At 46.0% G+C, this 16,262-nt stretch overlaps 1 long non-coding RNA gene and 1 pseudogene across 1 annotated transcript; both read right to left on the reverse strand.

Annotated features, from left to right (window-relative positions):
- Positions 1 to 13,869, reverse strand: part of LOC116662135 — a 28,470-nt pseudogene extending 14,601 nt beyond the window's left edge.
- Positions 8,756 to 12,801, reverse strand: LOC116662137. Its single transcript, XR_004318119.1, has 3 exons — positions 11,283 to 12,801; positions 10,003 to 10,007; positions 8,756 to 9,504 (listed from the first exon to the last, which is right to left on the reverse strand). It is a non-coding gene; the product is annotated as an uncharacterized LOC116662137 (long non-coding RNA).
- Positions 13,870 to 16,262: the final 2,393 nt, after the last annotated feature.

Below are 16,262 nucleotides of genomic sequence, written 5' to 3' on the forward strand. Positions count from 1 at the left end.
AAGGAAGAAAGAAGAATCAGATAACTGAAAGCTTATCTAGCACATACTGAATTCTGCTTCGGGGAAGAGAGTGGTATTCAGCATTTAATCTGAAATTGATAATACTCCTGAATATAAACAAAAGACAACGGCATATGGAAACTCATCTTAAAAGAGGAAAGAATCCAGTCCAGCCTCTTCATTTTACAGGAGGGGAGACTGAGACCTGGGATCTGTCCTCCTTGCAATCAGCAGCAAAGCTCTCCTAGTCCTCATGTCTTGCACTATGTCAAATGCCAACAGATCTGTACTAGGCCTATATTCATAAAAGTCACTTCTGCATTTTTCCAACAGTAGGTAATCTAAGTGTCTTGCAAAATAGTCTTCCCAAAGAGTCAGGAAATCGTATCATTTGTTGAATGCAAAAAGATTAATTTATGTATTAAAACAGCTTGATCTTTCTCTCCACTTAAAAAGTGACATGACAAATCAATGTTTTGATATTTTAAAACCTATTAAGAGTACAGAAAAAAATCAAAATTTTCTTCAATCACAACAGAGATAAGCTTATTTCCTGAAAATATTTAATGTTGATTTTCCTAAATTAATGGTTCTGGTCATATTCCTACAAATTAAAAGTTCTAGTGGATGGTTACATGGCAATATGAATTCTGAGTTGTAAAAATACACATTCTGTGTAAATAATCTTCAAAGTCGTCTGCTTAAGGCAATTTAACTAGTCCCTATCTTACAAGAATGATATTGATTTCATCAAAAATCCATACTGCACTAAAAAACAACTGAATCCTTATTATTGTAAATCATATTTATATATATCATGTATATACATATCGAATATGTATCAGAAATAAGCCACCCTCATTAGTATTCAGAGTTGATTCTTCTAAACTGTCATTGTGACAGTACATTTTTTATTGAGCACCTCTTGGGTGCTTTGTATACAAGGCGTCTAACACTCACAGTCAAGACAAGTTAAACAGCATTACTCAAATTTCACAAATGAGGAAATGTACTTAAGCCATGAAAACAACTTACATATTCATCATCAGGAAAGAAAAGAGTCAAGATTTTACTTTCAATATTCACTGACAATTTTTTTCCATACTAAAACTACATAAAACCAATTCAGACTTTGTAAATTTTTCTCTCAATAAGCACCACTAGAGAAAAACAAGCAATGAGTCATTAGCAGTGGTTGGACTTTCAAAGCTCACTTTTCTTTTGCATTATAATCATTTTTAATATTTTGTTTTTAGTGCTTGCAGAACACTAGAATAAATAACACTAACTTTTTAAGTCATTAGCCGAGAATAAAACATTTGTGAAAATGTACAATTTTAATTTAGGCCACTCTGTCTCACATTCTCACTGGTGCCTCTGCTTTGAAGGCCTAATCAGGCTGAGATCACTAAAATCGGCCATTTATGGACTCACAGGAGTTCGGGAAACCACTCAACAGGAGGCTGATTAGAGGAGCAATTAAGAATGCATCCTGTGAAGCCTGGGTTCCAGCACCGAGCTAGCCACCGCCAGCTGCGTGTGATTTGGGACAAGCTGCCCCATCTCTCAATCCCTCAGCTGCAAAAAAAGGAGACACTGATACCTACCCTCAAACACCTGCTATGAAGTAAAACATGAGGAAAGCATTTTAGTCTTTGGTCGGCATCCATTCAGGGCGAATTTGGTCATTATGATGATTGAGGATGGCTGTAAACAAATTAAGCTAGACCAAAAAGTAGAAATCACCATAAAGGAGAAACATTTTAAGTCAATGAGCTTTTCCTTTTGGATGGATTGCAGAATGTTCTATTGATGTTTTCAATAAGTCAAGTATTGCCCATTATTTATAGACTTCCAGGTTCATGAACAAGTCTCTAGAAAAAGAATTACAGGCCTCTAACCTCTGAATACTAAGAAAGTAAAGTTAAAAAAAAATAGGGGGGAGATTATACCTCAGTTGGGAAAGCACGTGTTTAGCATGCATGAGGTCTTCAGTTCAGTCCCCAGTAACTCCATTAAAAAACGTTTTTTGAAGAAATGGAGAATTAAAGCACAAAGATGGAGGACTACAGAATTCTTTTCTAGACTCAACTCAGATTTATATTGGGGAAAAAAGACACCTTTTTCTCAGAGGAAATCTTGAAAACTATGTAAACCAGATCTGAGATGTCTAGTCTTTTAACACTATTCATGGATTCATATTACCAAGTCTTAAAACTACCTGATTACCCACAGTCGTGATACTGATCATAATCACAGCTGCCAACACCAATCGAGCTCTGGCTAGGACTGCTCTGTTCTGACATCTCTGCCCCTGAGGCCTCACCAGGCTGAGATAATTAAATCCAGTCATTAATGAGCATCTTGTGTAACTCCTCCATTTGTGCCTCTCACTCCCCCCTCACCAGCTCCTCTGAGGGAAACAATGTTATCATATTCCCTACCCACATATAAGGCCACTGATGCACAGAGACTAAACCTGCTTCAGGTCACATTGGCATTAAAGGATGTCTGTATTTCTGCTGTTTTGCTATTGACAAAGGAAACTGAGATATCAATTCAAGAGAGACTGTTAAATAATCAAGTCTGTCTGGTCTTCACCTCAAAGAGCAGATACTATAAATTCCTGATGTAGGATGAGGCTGCCGCCAAAAAATGACTCATCTTGTAATTAATATCCAAGATGAAGCAGTGGATACACATAAATATTCACGATTGTCAACTCCGCTCACGGGTCTGGGCCTTTCACTGCCTGAATGGGGGTGAAATCCCCACCCATGTCAGGGAGGGAAGCGCGGCTCTTCCAGGTCTCACCCAGGCTTCACGGGCTATTTCCCCCCACAGACTGTCCTCAACGATTAAAAAGCTCTCAAGATTTTTACACCATGCAAAACTAAAAGACATTTCTGCAGATGGAGCACTTTCTCAGGCTTAAACCTATTTTGCCTACACTCAGCAAGGGGGAAAAAGAAACAAGACTCTGCAAAGTCTCTGAGTCTCACCACTCACACTAGTAGAAAGGCCACAGCACAAGATGACACTTCACTTTGCAGGGTGAGAACAAAATAAAGCCGCCCCAACAACAGGCACTCCCAGAGACAACGCTAAGCAGTCTTCTGCACACTCACGGTTGTGCAGCCCTCACCACCATCTATTTCCAGAACACTCCAACATCCCAAAAGAAACCCCCTGTCCACTAGTAGTCACTCCCCATCCCCCCTCCACCCAGCACCTTGCAACCATCACCTGCTCTCTGCCTCTGCATGTGCCTATTCTGGGCATTTCAGATCACTGAAATCAGCAATATGTGGCCGTTTGTGTCTGGTTCCTTTCACTTAACATGCTGTTATCAAGGCTCGTCCATGTTGAAGTGGTATCAGCAACTTTTTCTTTTTTATTTTTTTGAAAATGTTAAAGTTTATCAGAAGGTGGTAAGTACTATCAAAAAGAGTAGAGTGGAGTATAAGGGGTGGGGATTCAAAGGGAAAAGGGCGGGTTGAGCAGTCATGGTGGAGTTACAAGAGCAGGTGGCCGTTTTCATCTTCCCCTTTTTTTCTTTTTCATTTTTTTCATTCTTATATCTGAATAGTATTCCACCTCATGGAGATACTACATTCTGTTCATCAATTTAGCAGCTATATATGGATGAGGTCCGGAAAAATATGTGTCAGAGGTGACTAACAGGGATGGCATTTAAGCAAAGGGCAAGATGTGCTTTTAAAAAAGGCCAACAAACAGAGGCACAAGGAAATTCAGCGCGTTTCTGAGAAAGTGCATGCTTGCTTCAGAAGGAGTGCTGTGCAGGGCTGTGAGAGAGTGTGACAGGATATACAGTGAAGGAGTCACCTGAGACGATTCCCCACTGCAGGCAGCTCAGACAATTCTCCTCCCTCATCAAGTATTTTAGAGCTATTTTTCTAGGTTTCCTCTTATTTCAAGTAACAGCACTTTAACTACACATCTGATCATCTGCATCAGATCACCTTACCTCCAAGACACAGAAAGTCATTCACAGTCTGGAATAGCTCCAGGACAAATGGTGATGGACCAGGGAGTCCTACAGCATCCCGACCATGTGATGTCCAGAAAGTAATGTTACAGATATGACAGGCCAGCCAAGAAACAAGCACCACTCGGAAGGTTGGAGTACTCAGATTTATTATGCTGGCAGGCTCAGAGGGGCTTCTGCTCCGAAGCTCTGAGCACTTCCAAGACGTGCACATGAGGTTTTGTAGGGTTAATTACAAGTATGGGGCTATTAGCCAATAAAGTTCAAACAACAAAATGCAAAGAATCAGTACAGTGGAGCTTATCAACTTGGAACAGATCACATTACTGACACTTGTTGAGCATGGATTTATGAGTTAGCTTGTTAGCCCAGTAAACTGACACTACACTTCAGATTTATGAGTTAGCCCAGCAGAACTTAGATCAGTAAACCGACACTTATCACACTTAGATTTATGACTTAGCTCGTTAGCCCAGCTGGGCTTTTTCTTCACAGTAAAATGCAGAGAAATGTCTCACTGCTGGTGCACGACGTCTGCTCCAAAATTGCCCCGAAAGCATGCTGGCAAAGCACTACTCAACCCTCTCACTACAAAAAAAAAAAAAAAAAAAAAAAAAAAAAAAAAAAAAAAAAAGCAAAGAAGGCAAATTTAGGCTTTTCCATTGAAAACCAGCAACCATCACTGCCAGTATCTGAGCTGGAATGGTCCTGACTTTGAAAAACTCTGCGTAGTTATTTTTCAAACATGAAAGGCATATATGTATTTCACATACATAATATTACTGTAGGATTTTTCTTTCCAAAATTTCCAGTCGAAACATTAGCACAAGAATGTTTATGTTTCAGCTTTTTAAAAAAAATCAATTATGTTCCAATTTCTTAATTTTGAGCCTTTTGTTATTTTATGAAGAGAGCTATGCTGCATATTATAAACCAACTGTTAGGATTCTGCAAACAAGACCTTTATAACCTCACTATTTCAGAGCAAGCTTTAGTGATGCTTTGAGAGGTGGGGCCTGGGGCACTCACTAACAGCTCTTTAAATACTGACAAGGATGTGCTATTAAGTAATGCAAAGGCTCTAACTCCACATCAACTCAGAAACCAAAGAAATTACACCAAAGCCTTAGTTTATCATTTCTAAATATTCCTATTCTTTTGAATATTAAATTTCTTTAAAGATAAGGTTTTGTTTTTGATAAAAACAGTAGCTGTATTCAATTTCCTCTCACCAAGAAAGCAATTTTTATCAAGAATAAAAACCCCTATGGAAATCCAAAAGACGGGGCATTTCTAGCTAAGTGAACATGCAGATCTCAACACACACATAAATCCTATCAGAGCTCACTCAAACGAGCTCAACAAACTCCTGGGCTACCCTGGAACTTAGCTCTTTTCTTCCAAATGTTGGTTGAGCAAAGATCATCACAGAAGGCAGGGAATGAGAGAAGAGGAAAGTCCACCTGGAGGCCTCCATCTGTTTTCTTCCAGCCACAAGGCACCACTAGGGCGGCCCCATTAACAAGCCCTCCCCATAAGGAAATCCGGCATCCACACTGCCCCTGCCATCCCCAAACAGCCCCGATTCCCCTCTCCCACTGGTCATCTCCCAGCCTGTGAATTGTATTCTAATGACCCTCTCACTTGGTGGCACCCTCTCCTTGTTCCCAACTGCACACACACACACACACACACACACAGCCAGAGCAGCCTTCCCAAAACACAAATTTGATTATATCACTCCCCTGCTTCAAACCCTTCAGAGGTTCGCTAGTAGAGTTCTAGCCCCACCCCCACACCTGCCCCTAATTGCCCAGCCTCACTGCAGTACCCAGGTCCCCAGGGACCTCAGGGCCCCCCCCCCGACCCCCTGCTAATTCCCACTCTCCTCCAAGCTCATTTTCACTATATCTAAAGGAAGCCTTCCCTGCCTCCACCCCCCACACTTTTAGTTAGGTGTCCCTGCTGTGTTCCTAGAACATTCTACGCTGGGTCAACTTCTGAAACTGCTAAGCTCGCAAGAGGCAAGTACGATTTGCTCACTACTGTGGGTCCACCCCTCTCCCCTACACACTCAGAAGTGCGCGTGTTATGAATAAATGAATGAAGGGGTGGGTCACAAAGGTACAGACAGAGCTGCTATCGCCCTGTCCCGACCCCTTCTTTCTGTAGAACATCAGAAGCAAAACCAGGAGTACCTGTCCTGAGGGTCACTTCCTGCTGACACCCTTCACTGCCTCCTGTGTCAGTTCTAGTAAAACCCAAGCTCCTTCAAAGCCCTCCACCCCAGGCCTCTCCAGTGTCCTCCCCAGCAGGGCACCCTCCACCCTAGACCTCACAGGGCACTCTCCCCTAATCCCCACCCACAAGCCTCCAGGCCTCTGCCTGGCTGCTCCTGCCACCTGAGCCATCCTCTTGATTCCTTCTCCTGGCTGACTCTTACTCTGTCCTCAGAACTGAATGCAGAGCCCATTTCTTCCAGGAAGTCCTCTCTGATAATGTCCTTTAGGTCTTGGCTGGACTCCCTTCTAGAGCAGCACTGCATGGTGACCCACTGGGTGTTTGCCCACTCCTTTGAGACCACGAACTCTTGGGGGCCACGTGGGAAGGAGTGAGAGATTACAAGAGGGGTGGGGGAAGCAAAAAGCAAAAATCACAGCCCAAGTCCCAAATTCAAGGATTCTTTCTCAGAAAAAGAATAAAGTATTTCACACGTGTGCAATTTGGCTACTGTTTTTGTGGCTTGTGGACAGCAAGAGCTTGGTGTTCTAGTCCAAAACCCAGGTTACATGCAAAGAAATGTATATATTCATATCCAAAGGAAACCAGAGCTGCTCAACAACAGTTTGCAGTTAGAATTGAAAGGAACTATGATAAAGGCAATCTCTCTCTCTCTCTTCTTTCTTTTCTGGCATCATATAATTTTAGAAGTATTTGTGTGACTAAGAGATGGCTACAGCCCGTGATCCTGCACTGGAGTGTTTGGGGCTGAGGAAGCCCAGATTACATTCACTGTGTAAATGCAATCACACCAACACATTGACAGGCGCCCTGGTGGTGGAGCTGATGTTCCAAAGCAGGCAACCTTATGCTGTAAGAGAACTCGAAATAGAAAGGAAGAAATGCAATGTTCTGTACTCAATTTCATACATTAAATGGGCCATTAACCGATAGTGAATCTTGCCTAATGAAACCCAAAAATAAATTGGCAACGTCGATTTTCTCCATCTGATTGTTTTATGCTAACATTGGATATCAAACCCTCACTCCATACGGAAAGCTCAGGCCTATGCTGCAGCACAGTTACATCCCGCGGAAGAATGCCGATCAAGGGAGAACTGGAGAGTTTCCCTTCAGAAACTGCTAAGTCTGGTTTTGCAGCTGTACGTCATTTGTAACCATGACTTCGTCAAAGGAGTAAGACCTTACATCTGTGGGGCGTAAAGCACTGTGGTGCTTCCGAACCATCAAAGAACACTGAGCTTTGTGAAACAGTCCTGAGGCACATTAAATCGTACTTTTTCTGAAAGGCTCCAAAACTGGCCCACTTCACCATTCCAGGTATAACAGGGAGGTACCCGAATTAGTAGAGAAAACACGCACTTGAATTCTGACAAGGCCCTGCTTGAATCCTGCTACAGCATTTAATAGCCGCTAAATGGACCAATTCCTTAACCCCTCTGAGAAGGCTTCCCAATCCACAAAAGGGGGCTGCCACCGCCCACCTGGGAGGCATGGATGTGAATGAAACATGCAAGTAGGGCGGCTGACTGGTACCTGACACGGGGCCTGGCTAGTTTCCCTCCACTGCCCTTCTCCCTCTTTAAACTTGCACTGTTCCCCCTTACAAGGGTCAAGCACCCAGAACAGACTGTCCGAATCTTCTGTGTATCCCTGGATATATGCCTTACCCTTAGGAGGCCTGGAAAACAACTGTCTCCTCCCCAGTCACTATCAATGTCCTTAAGAATCTGAATTTTTTTAACTCTATTTTGCAGGGAGACTATTCCAGAACTGTCCAAGAACCATTCTCCAGGTTGGCTCCTCTCCCAGTGCCCATCCCCTCTCACCTCAGATCCTCTGTCTGATTGCCTTCTGTTCATGCGAAAGCGAGTCCGGTAGGGTTGGGACTACCTAGGCCTCCCTCCCTCCCTCACAGGTGAGTGTGACTACCTTCTCCCCACTCCCCACTCCAACTCTAGCTTCTGAGGTGTCTACCCTCCTGGACCCTGCAGCCTCTGCATCGTCCCAAGATGCTCACACGTGGCCACAACCCACCCTTCAGATTTCTTCCTTGTTGGCCCTGCCCACCCCTGGCCCCTTAAGGATAAATGGCATTGCTCTGAAAATCCCAAACACCGCTGATGGACACACCAAAGCTGCATGGTCTGGGCTTTCCTCCAACCCAGGCACAGCCCTGCCCCCCTCAGCCTCAGTATGCACCTCTCGAAATGAGCTCATCCACCTACACAGCTGTGAACACCAGCTAAGAATGACGACTCCCAACGTGTATCTCTAGTCTGGCTCCTTCACCTGAGCCCCAGGCTCATAGACTGAGTGCCTATTTGAAGTCCTAACTTGGATGACAAATGGCATCTTAAAATGCCTCATGTCCACCATTACTCTGGAATTCGATTCCTGGCAGGTACCTCCCAGGCTCCCCATTTTAGTAACAGCCCCAGCCCCCACCTAGGTGTTTGAGGTCACATTCAATTTCCCCTGTTCCTTCCCCCTATCCCTGCCATGGAATCAGTATTGTCATTTCCGTCACTAAGCCCATCTCAAGTCTGGTTCTGCAGGGACCACGGCCGGAACCCCACAAGCTCACAGCATGGTGGCAGTGAGTCACAGTCCTCCGAAGGGTGCTCCCCTGGAGGGGAGGCATCTCCTGGCACGGGTCACCTCAGAAGGCAGCTGGATTCTCACAAAGGAGGCCCAGGAGAAGGGACTCAAGGTTCTCCCGTGGTCTGAGCTTTGAAGGACCCGAGGTTTGGGGGATCTCCTAATTAGCAGACACACTTGCCAGTGAGCAGATGAGGATGGAGGAACCCAGGCAAGGCTGTTCTCACTCTGACCCCTGGGCTCCCGGGAGCCACGGGAAAGGCCTGTGTCCAGGGCACAGCCTAGCCATCACAGATCCCAGCCTGCATTTGCCAACCTGGACAGCCTAGACTCCTTCTACCTGCGACACTTACTTTTGTTCTGTTCCCCCCGAGAATGTGATGGACTCTTTCAGAAGTCTGGCCTGTCTCAAGCGAGACCAAGTCAGTGAAGGATGAAGTGTCCACATTTGGACCAGAGCATGAAAGGAGAAACAAGGCCTCATGGTCAGCATGATGGTGATGGCCAAACCCTACCCCCGGGTGAGATGAACCAGGGTGGGGGTGAGAATCCAAGATCCTAGGTCGGCCAAAGGATCTTCCTTCACGGCTGACTGGGGTGTTGGAGTCTCACTACCGCAAACTAACTACACGGCCGTCAGTGGTGGACGTCAGCTGCAACAGACACAGAGTCAGCTATTTACTGCCAACATGGGTTATTAGTAAAGGCTGGTGCAGGGAGGCCTGCACGGCTGCTGAGGCAAACCACAGACCCGGCTCTGAATGCCCACTGGCTGAAGTAGAGAGGAAGCTACGGTCCCCTTTAGTGGTCCCTGTGTCCACCAGATCCAGGTGAGCCAGCTACTTAGCAGAAGGCCACATTTTCCTGATACTCAGAGAAACCAGCGTCGTAAAGGGAACAAAAGAGTGACATGGATTTTAGACCCACTTCTGCCCCTTTATGAAGGCAAAGTAAAGTAAGTGACATGGGGAAGGCAAAAGCAAAAGAAAACTGCTTTCTCCAACTGCGCCCCTTGTGGGCTGCTCACCCCCCCCAGCCGGCCACGTCCTCCTCAGTGACCGCCGGCCTGGAAGCCCCGTCAGTTTCGTTACACAGCGACGGCCAGGAACCGCGTGCGTGTAAAAGCCAGAATCAAGCAAGGTACTGCAGACTTTGACTTTCCAAGTGAAAATACCCTGGTAAACATCCCTCAGAAGCCACCTAAATCAATTCGCATCTCACTTCCTCAAAACAAACAAACATAATTAATAATGGCTAATTTTCACCAATATAAGGACCACCAAACAGGCTCCTCCAAGCAAGGATTTTAACAGGTATCAAACACCAGTGCGTGATGTGTTAACAAAGCAAAAATTCCAAAACATTAGGAAATAATAAGATGTCTAGGATAATAAATGGATCAAGGCAGCTGTTAAGTTTTTGCTTTTGAAAGCGATGGAGGCAGCACGATGTGAAGTGTAGGTATTTCCGATGCAGGGTGTGCACAACCCACCTTTTCAGACCCAACAGCATGCTCACAGGGTGGTACGAGAGACAAAGGAAAAGAGGAACAAGCAAAAGTTAGAAATACACAACAACCAAGATAACTTTGACAGCATGAATATACGAATTTACGTGAGTGTGATGAGGCCAGAGAGGCGGGGACAGTGAGACCCACCCTCACCTCCTGCTCCGGGGAATCCAGGGGCGTGAGGGTAGCGACACTGCCGTGGGGGCCCTAACGTCATCAGCGCCCCAAATCAAAACTCCACCTACATGCGCCTAGACAGCTTTTGATCTACAATGCTTGGTCGCATTTCAGGCTGGACAGTTTTACTCACTCCCACCAAGAGTAGCAGGAGAGAATTAGGCTCTGCTCCTGCAGCGAAGCATTGTTTTAAAAGTTCGGTGACTATGGAATAAAAGCAACAATGGAGTAAAAGTGATGGGAGGAGAACGTGTTTGACCGCAGCTCACTGGCTGCGTTATCTCACGGACGTCCAGATGCTGGCCAAGCGCTTCTGGTACCAGAACAGACAGGTCCAACAGGAGGGAGGTTTAATGCGCTGCTGTATTTTGATGCCCAGAGCTGTGCCTGGTAGACGAGGTTCTGAGTAAACAATGGTGACAGTGTCAATCACTATGCACTAAGCACACTGTCCTGAAACTAGCTCCTCCGCCAAATCTCGAGGACAGACTTCAAAAGGCAAAAACAAGCTGGCAATCTCCGGCGGGTCCGCAGACTCATAGCCAAGCAGTTGCTGAGCAAAAATGTCACCAGTGCCTCCTATGACAAAAGAGGAGGCACTGGCCAGGGGGCTGGAGCAGGGCTGCAGGCTTCCACCGCTCACCCACCAGTCTGTCCAGAGGGAGAAGGTGGTCCCTGCTGATGCTGCAGGGCTGTGCGCACGTGCAGCCCCACCTTAGTGCATCACCGATCTACCTCTCTCACCTAACGCCTGGAGGCTCAGCAGGAGGTGACTGGTGAGGTGAACAGAGCCACCCTGCTAGTGGCCTGGTGCTGGCAGCTGTGCCCTCAGCAGTGCCCAGGACCCTAAACGTGACACCTCATCTCCAAGGAGCAGAAGGGGGCTTAGGTGGGTAGATCACAGAGCCCTGCGAGGACAAGTACACATCATGGCCACAACATGTCTCGCCATTTCCTTAAGCCATAGAGGCATGTCCGGGGAGGAACTGAAAATTCATCCAGAGCCCGCCAGGCACCACACGCAGGTGGGACTCGGGTCCCCTGTGCCTTTCACTCGCAGGGATGGCCGGGACTTTCTTTTTGTCAGTTCTCTGGTGTCTTCTCCTCTAACTTACCAAAACCCAGAAAGTATGGTCTGACCTTAGATAAGTCCAAGAATTACGGAGCCTCGACTCCACAGCAGGCCTGGTAGCATGTGCCAGGACCACCAACCGTCACCTATGAGACCGCCTTGCGTGCTCTCCAGCGCAGGGAGAGCAGACTCAGGGCCCGAGGCCCGAGGCCGGGGGACACAGCTTCCCTCGCTCTCCCCAGCAAAGGGGGACCACCTCTCAGCAAAGGCATCTCGCCCTCTTCTGCCCAAGGGATGGCACGATGGCCACACAGGGAAGCAGATCAGAGGGTGGTGGAGGGGGGCAGATGGCCCAGAAGAGCTCGTCTGCAATTCCGGGGCAAAGTGGGGCCACTGACCTAATCACAGGGACAAAGTGAGGACGAACCTTTCCATACTCTGTCCCTAATCCGTGACACGCCTTCCCCTGCATAAGGAGCTCCTTCGGAAATCCCTGGCGGTGGTTCTGATGTCCTAACCTGGCATGGTGGCTGTCGGGCAGGAAGAACAGCCTGGGAGGCAGGAGACACGGGCTCCACCCCTAGCTCAGCTAGTGCCTCGATCTGCTGCGTCTCGGGATTCAGCCCCTCACCTATACATCAAATGGACGAGACTGTCCCAGGACAACGGGAATGCAATGAGAGTCACACAAAGAAAGTTTTCCAGTTGCCACATTCAAAAAAGTAGAAAAACAAATACTTTAAAGTGATTCTAAGAAGAGATCTAATTTAATGTAATATCTATTATACTATCATTTTGACATGTAGTAAATACAGAAATTATCAAGATAGTTTACATTCTTTTTTCTAGACAAGTCTCAGTGTCTGATGTTCATTTGACCTTCTGCACATCTCATCTTAGACCAGCCTCCTCCCCAGCACTCCCAGCCTCTTTGGCTGTGGCTACCCTATTGGACAGCAACTCCAGGAGTCCCACCAGGGGTCTTGGTTGGAAAGGGGGAGTAAGTATCCAAACTAACCCTAAATGGATCACTCTGAACTAAAGATGAATTCATTTTTAAAACTTTGAAAACCGTCAGGCTGCATCTCCCTCCCCCCTTGGCTGCAAGACAGCTCCCCTTCTTGCTGATCCCTTTCTGGATGTAGGTAAGCAACACAGGCACACAGCCAGGGTGGCCGGGACTCCACGTAGGCTTACCTGCTGGCTGTGTCCAGTCCCACCAAGTCCCTCTTCTCAAATGGGATGCAGAGGAGGAGGATATTGTCCCCAAAATTGTTGGTGGCCCTGTCCAGGTGCTCGGACTCGAGCATGATGAAGAGCGACTTGATGAAGTCCTTGATCCTCTTCTCCACCGTCCCACAGTCCTCGTAGCTGGGGTACAAGGCCACATCAGTGTGCAGCTGCTCGGCGAGCTCGCCCTTCAGCACAAAGATGAAGAGCCACGAATCGTCCTGTGTGTTGCCACACAGCTCCTCTGCACAGGGAGCTCCTCGATCTGCAGCCAGTCCTTGGCCAAGCGGTCAGTGATGGTGACGAGACCCATGACCCTTCGGTGGGTCTGGAAGTCTCCCCACTCGTTCTTGTGTGGGTAGTGGTAACTGTAGCGGATGCAGAATGACTGCTGGAAGCCGCACAGCCTGAACCTGGCTCACTGAGGAGATCTGTTTATAGATACATAAGAGATTCTCCTCCAAGATAATCCCCACGTGCTGGACCACCATGGGGAGAGTCTGGTGGTCCTCAGCACACTGCACGTAGTCAGCAATGCTCATGTTGCAGGCCCTGCCAAGAGGGGAGAGGAGACTAAGGTGCACGCTCTGCTGTGGGCTGCAGGCCCCTCTGGGATGTGGTCACCTGTGTGTACCAGCCAGAAGGCAAGGGAAGCCCAAGCAAACCTGGGGGTACAGTCTGTCCTCAGAGTCTGCACATGGCTACCATAGCTAGGATCACATTATCCTGCTATTAGTCTAGGCTTCCAGCCCCTGCAGAAAAGGGTCATTGCTTGTTTTCTGTTTCCAACATCTAGCCAGGCCCTGATGCTCAAAAATGCTGAATAAATGAATGAACAAAGGAACTGCTTCCCCACCCCTCAGCAGAATATAATGAAAAGAACCACAGTGGGATCGAAAGATCTGGATTTCAACTCCAATTTACTTGAATTCCTATGCTGCAAAATAATGGATAAGAAAACTCGCCCTGGGGAGGAGGGTACAGTTCAGTGGTAGAGCACATACTTAGCATGCACGAGGTCCTGGGTTCAATCCCAAGTATCTCCATTAAAAAAATGAAACAAAAAATAAACTTAATTACCCCATAAAAATTAATTAAAAATTGAAAAGAAAAAACATTGCAATTAACACAACATTGTAAACTTGACTATACAAAGCAAAACAAAAAAACAAACCTTGCCTTACAAGAATATATCTAGATCAAGGCAGATTGCAAATGCAAAATGCCTAGGTTACCACCTGCATAAAAAGGGGGGACTGTACAAATTTACTAATCCCTCCTTTATGAGCTGTATTTACTTTGGGAGGTTTTATGACCCTGAGAGTTAATTTTCACAGATGAAAAAAGAAAACATTAGCTGATTCTCAGTACTGCTGAAGAATTCGATAACCGTATGAAAGCATCAGATCCACACAGTGTACTCAATAAATGTTTGTTGAATGAATGAATAAACAAGCAAGTGAATGCTGCTCCCTGCCACAATCATAATGGTACTGTCTGGAAATCCCAAGCCCATGTCCCACCCGACTCTACACTAACCATGTGGGTGACCTGGGAAGGCCTGTGTGCTTCTCTAAACCCCAGTTTAATCACGAATAGAAATGAGGGTAATAACACAAACCTCAAAGGGTTAGTGAGTCAATAATGAATTGTACCCCAACCTTGCAAGATGGAACCATTAAGGAAAATTGGGCAAAGAGTACATAGGTTGTCTCCGTATCAGCTCTTACAACTGCATGGGAATCTACTTTACATCTCAAAATAGAAATTCTAATTTTTTAAAGAGGCTATTGAGATTAAATGAGCTCACTGTCTTAAAAAAGGAACACACAGTACAAATAGGACAATGCACAGCCCATGAGATACACTCAGTAAACATTCCCACTGAACCTACTGGTCCCTCCAACTCCAGAGCACAAGGATGGGTCATCATGGCCAGAGGCCACTGCACCTGAAGCTAACAAAGCTAATCGTCCCCACTTCTAAGAGCCCCTGCCACCACCCTAGGTCTAATTTTGTATTTGTAACTTTGTTTTCTTTTTCTTAAATAGGAACCCCCAATTGCATAGCATTTATGTCACCAAAACCTGACCACGGAAATCATGAAAGCAGCCCTCCCCAGTGAAACAATAAAATTAAAAGCCATATCCACAAGAACTCTGTGTAATTTTAATGGCAGAAACTTCATCCTGGACTGAGAGGAAGAGGACTGGGGAGGAGGGGGCTATCTGGGGCACACAGACCCAGGGGCCACCTATCCCATGATGGACTTTAGACTCAACCCTCACCCTCCAGGAACTTCAAAATACACATCGACTGCATGCTATGGACAAGGTTTTTTTTTTTAAAGAAATCCCTGACTCCCTAACAGGTCATGTTTCTACTGAGAAACTAACGACTTATGTGTATATTGTTTCATGAAAACCCTAAAATAATAACATTCCAACTTGACACATGAAGAAATGGAGGAAAAGAGAGGTTTAACACATTGTGCAAGATTAGAGAGAGGCCACGTCAGAGGCTGCATTTAAACCAAAGCCCCTGCTCCAGTGCTTATACCAAAAAGTTTGACATACTGTCCCCCTCCTGCTCCCTCCCTGCAATAAGTCTCTGAAGTCTTTTCTGCACCACATGGAAAGAACCAAAATCACATCAACTTTCCACAAAGAGCTGTGTCACCCATTGGAGGACGTATCAAAATCTGAAGAGTTAGGGTGGGAGGAGAGATTTGAGTTCTCTGTTTCTCGAAAGGAGACATGGGTTTAAAAGAAACCAAAAAGCACTTATCTAGTCCAAGCTCTCACTGTGCAGAGAAGGAAATGGAGTCTCAGAAGAGATGAGGAAAGGGACTTATTAACAAATATTGCCTCAGTACAGCACCAAGCCAGCCCTGAGCGCTGCTGGGGGAGGATCTGGGAGGCCCAGGAGAATGAGTGTTAGAAAAAAGGAAGGAGAAAAACTATATAAAGCCCTGTCTCTACACCGCCATAGCATGAAGTTCCATCAAATGATCCACTACAGGTGCAGCCAACATTAAGGTGGGCTAAACATAGGTTACAGAAACCCAGAAGTCTAAATCGTACTGGAAATTCCAACCTTTTCTATGTTTTTTTCCCAGTTCAAGCATGAGCTCATCGGGAGCTCCGTGCCAGGCACTACACGGCCTGGAGTTCTCCCAAATACAGATCTCTATGAACACGTGTGAAACCACATGCAGGCCCACCAGAAGAAAAACACCTACAGGTAGATGGAATTAATGAAAGTGAAGGCAGCCAACCAGCATATATTACTAGCAAAAAGAATGCTGCTAGAAATACTCATGGACATAGCAAAGTGTGGTCAGCAGTGGGAAAGCGGGGAGGGACAGATTAGGAGTTTAGGATTACATACACATAACTATATATAAATAAATAAATGACAAG

Source organism: Camelus ferus, chromosome X, assembly GCF_009834535.1.
Source record: "Camelus ferus isolate YT-003-E chromosome X, BCGSAC_Cfer_1.0, whole genome shotgun sequence".
In the NCBI taxonomy this organism is placed as follows: Eukaryota; Metazoa; Chordata; class Mammalia; order Artiodactyla; family Camelidae; genus Camelus; species Camelus ferus.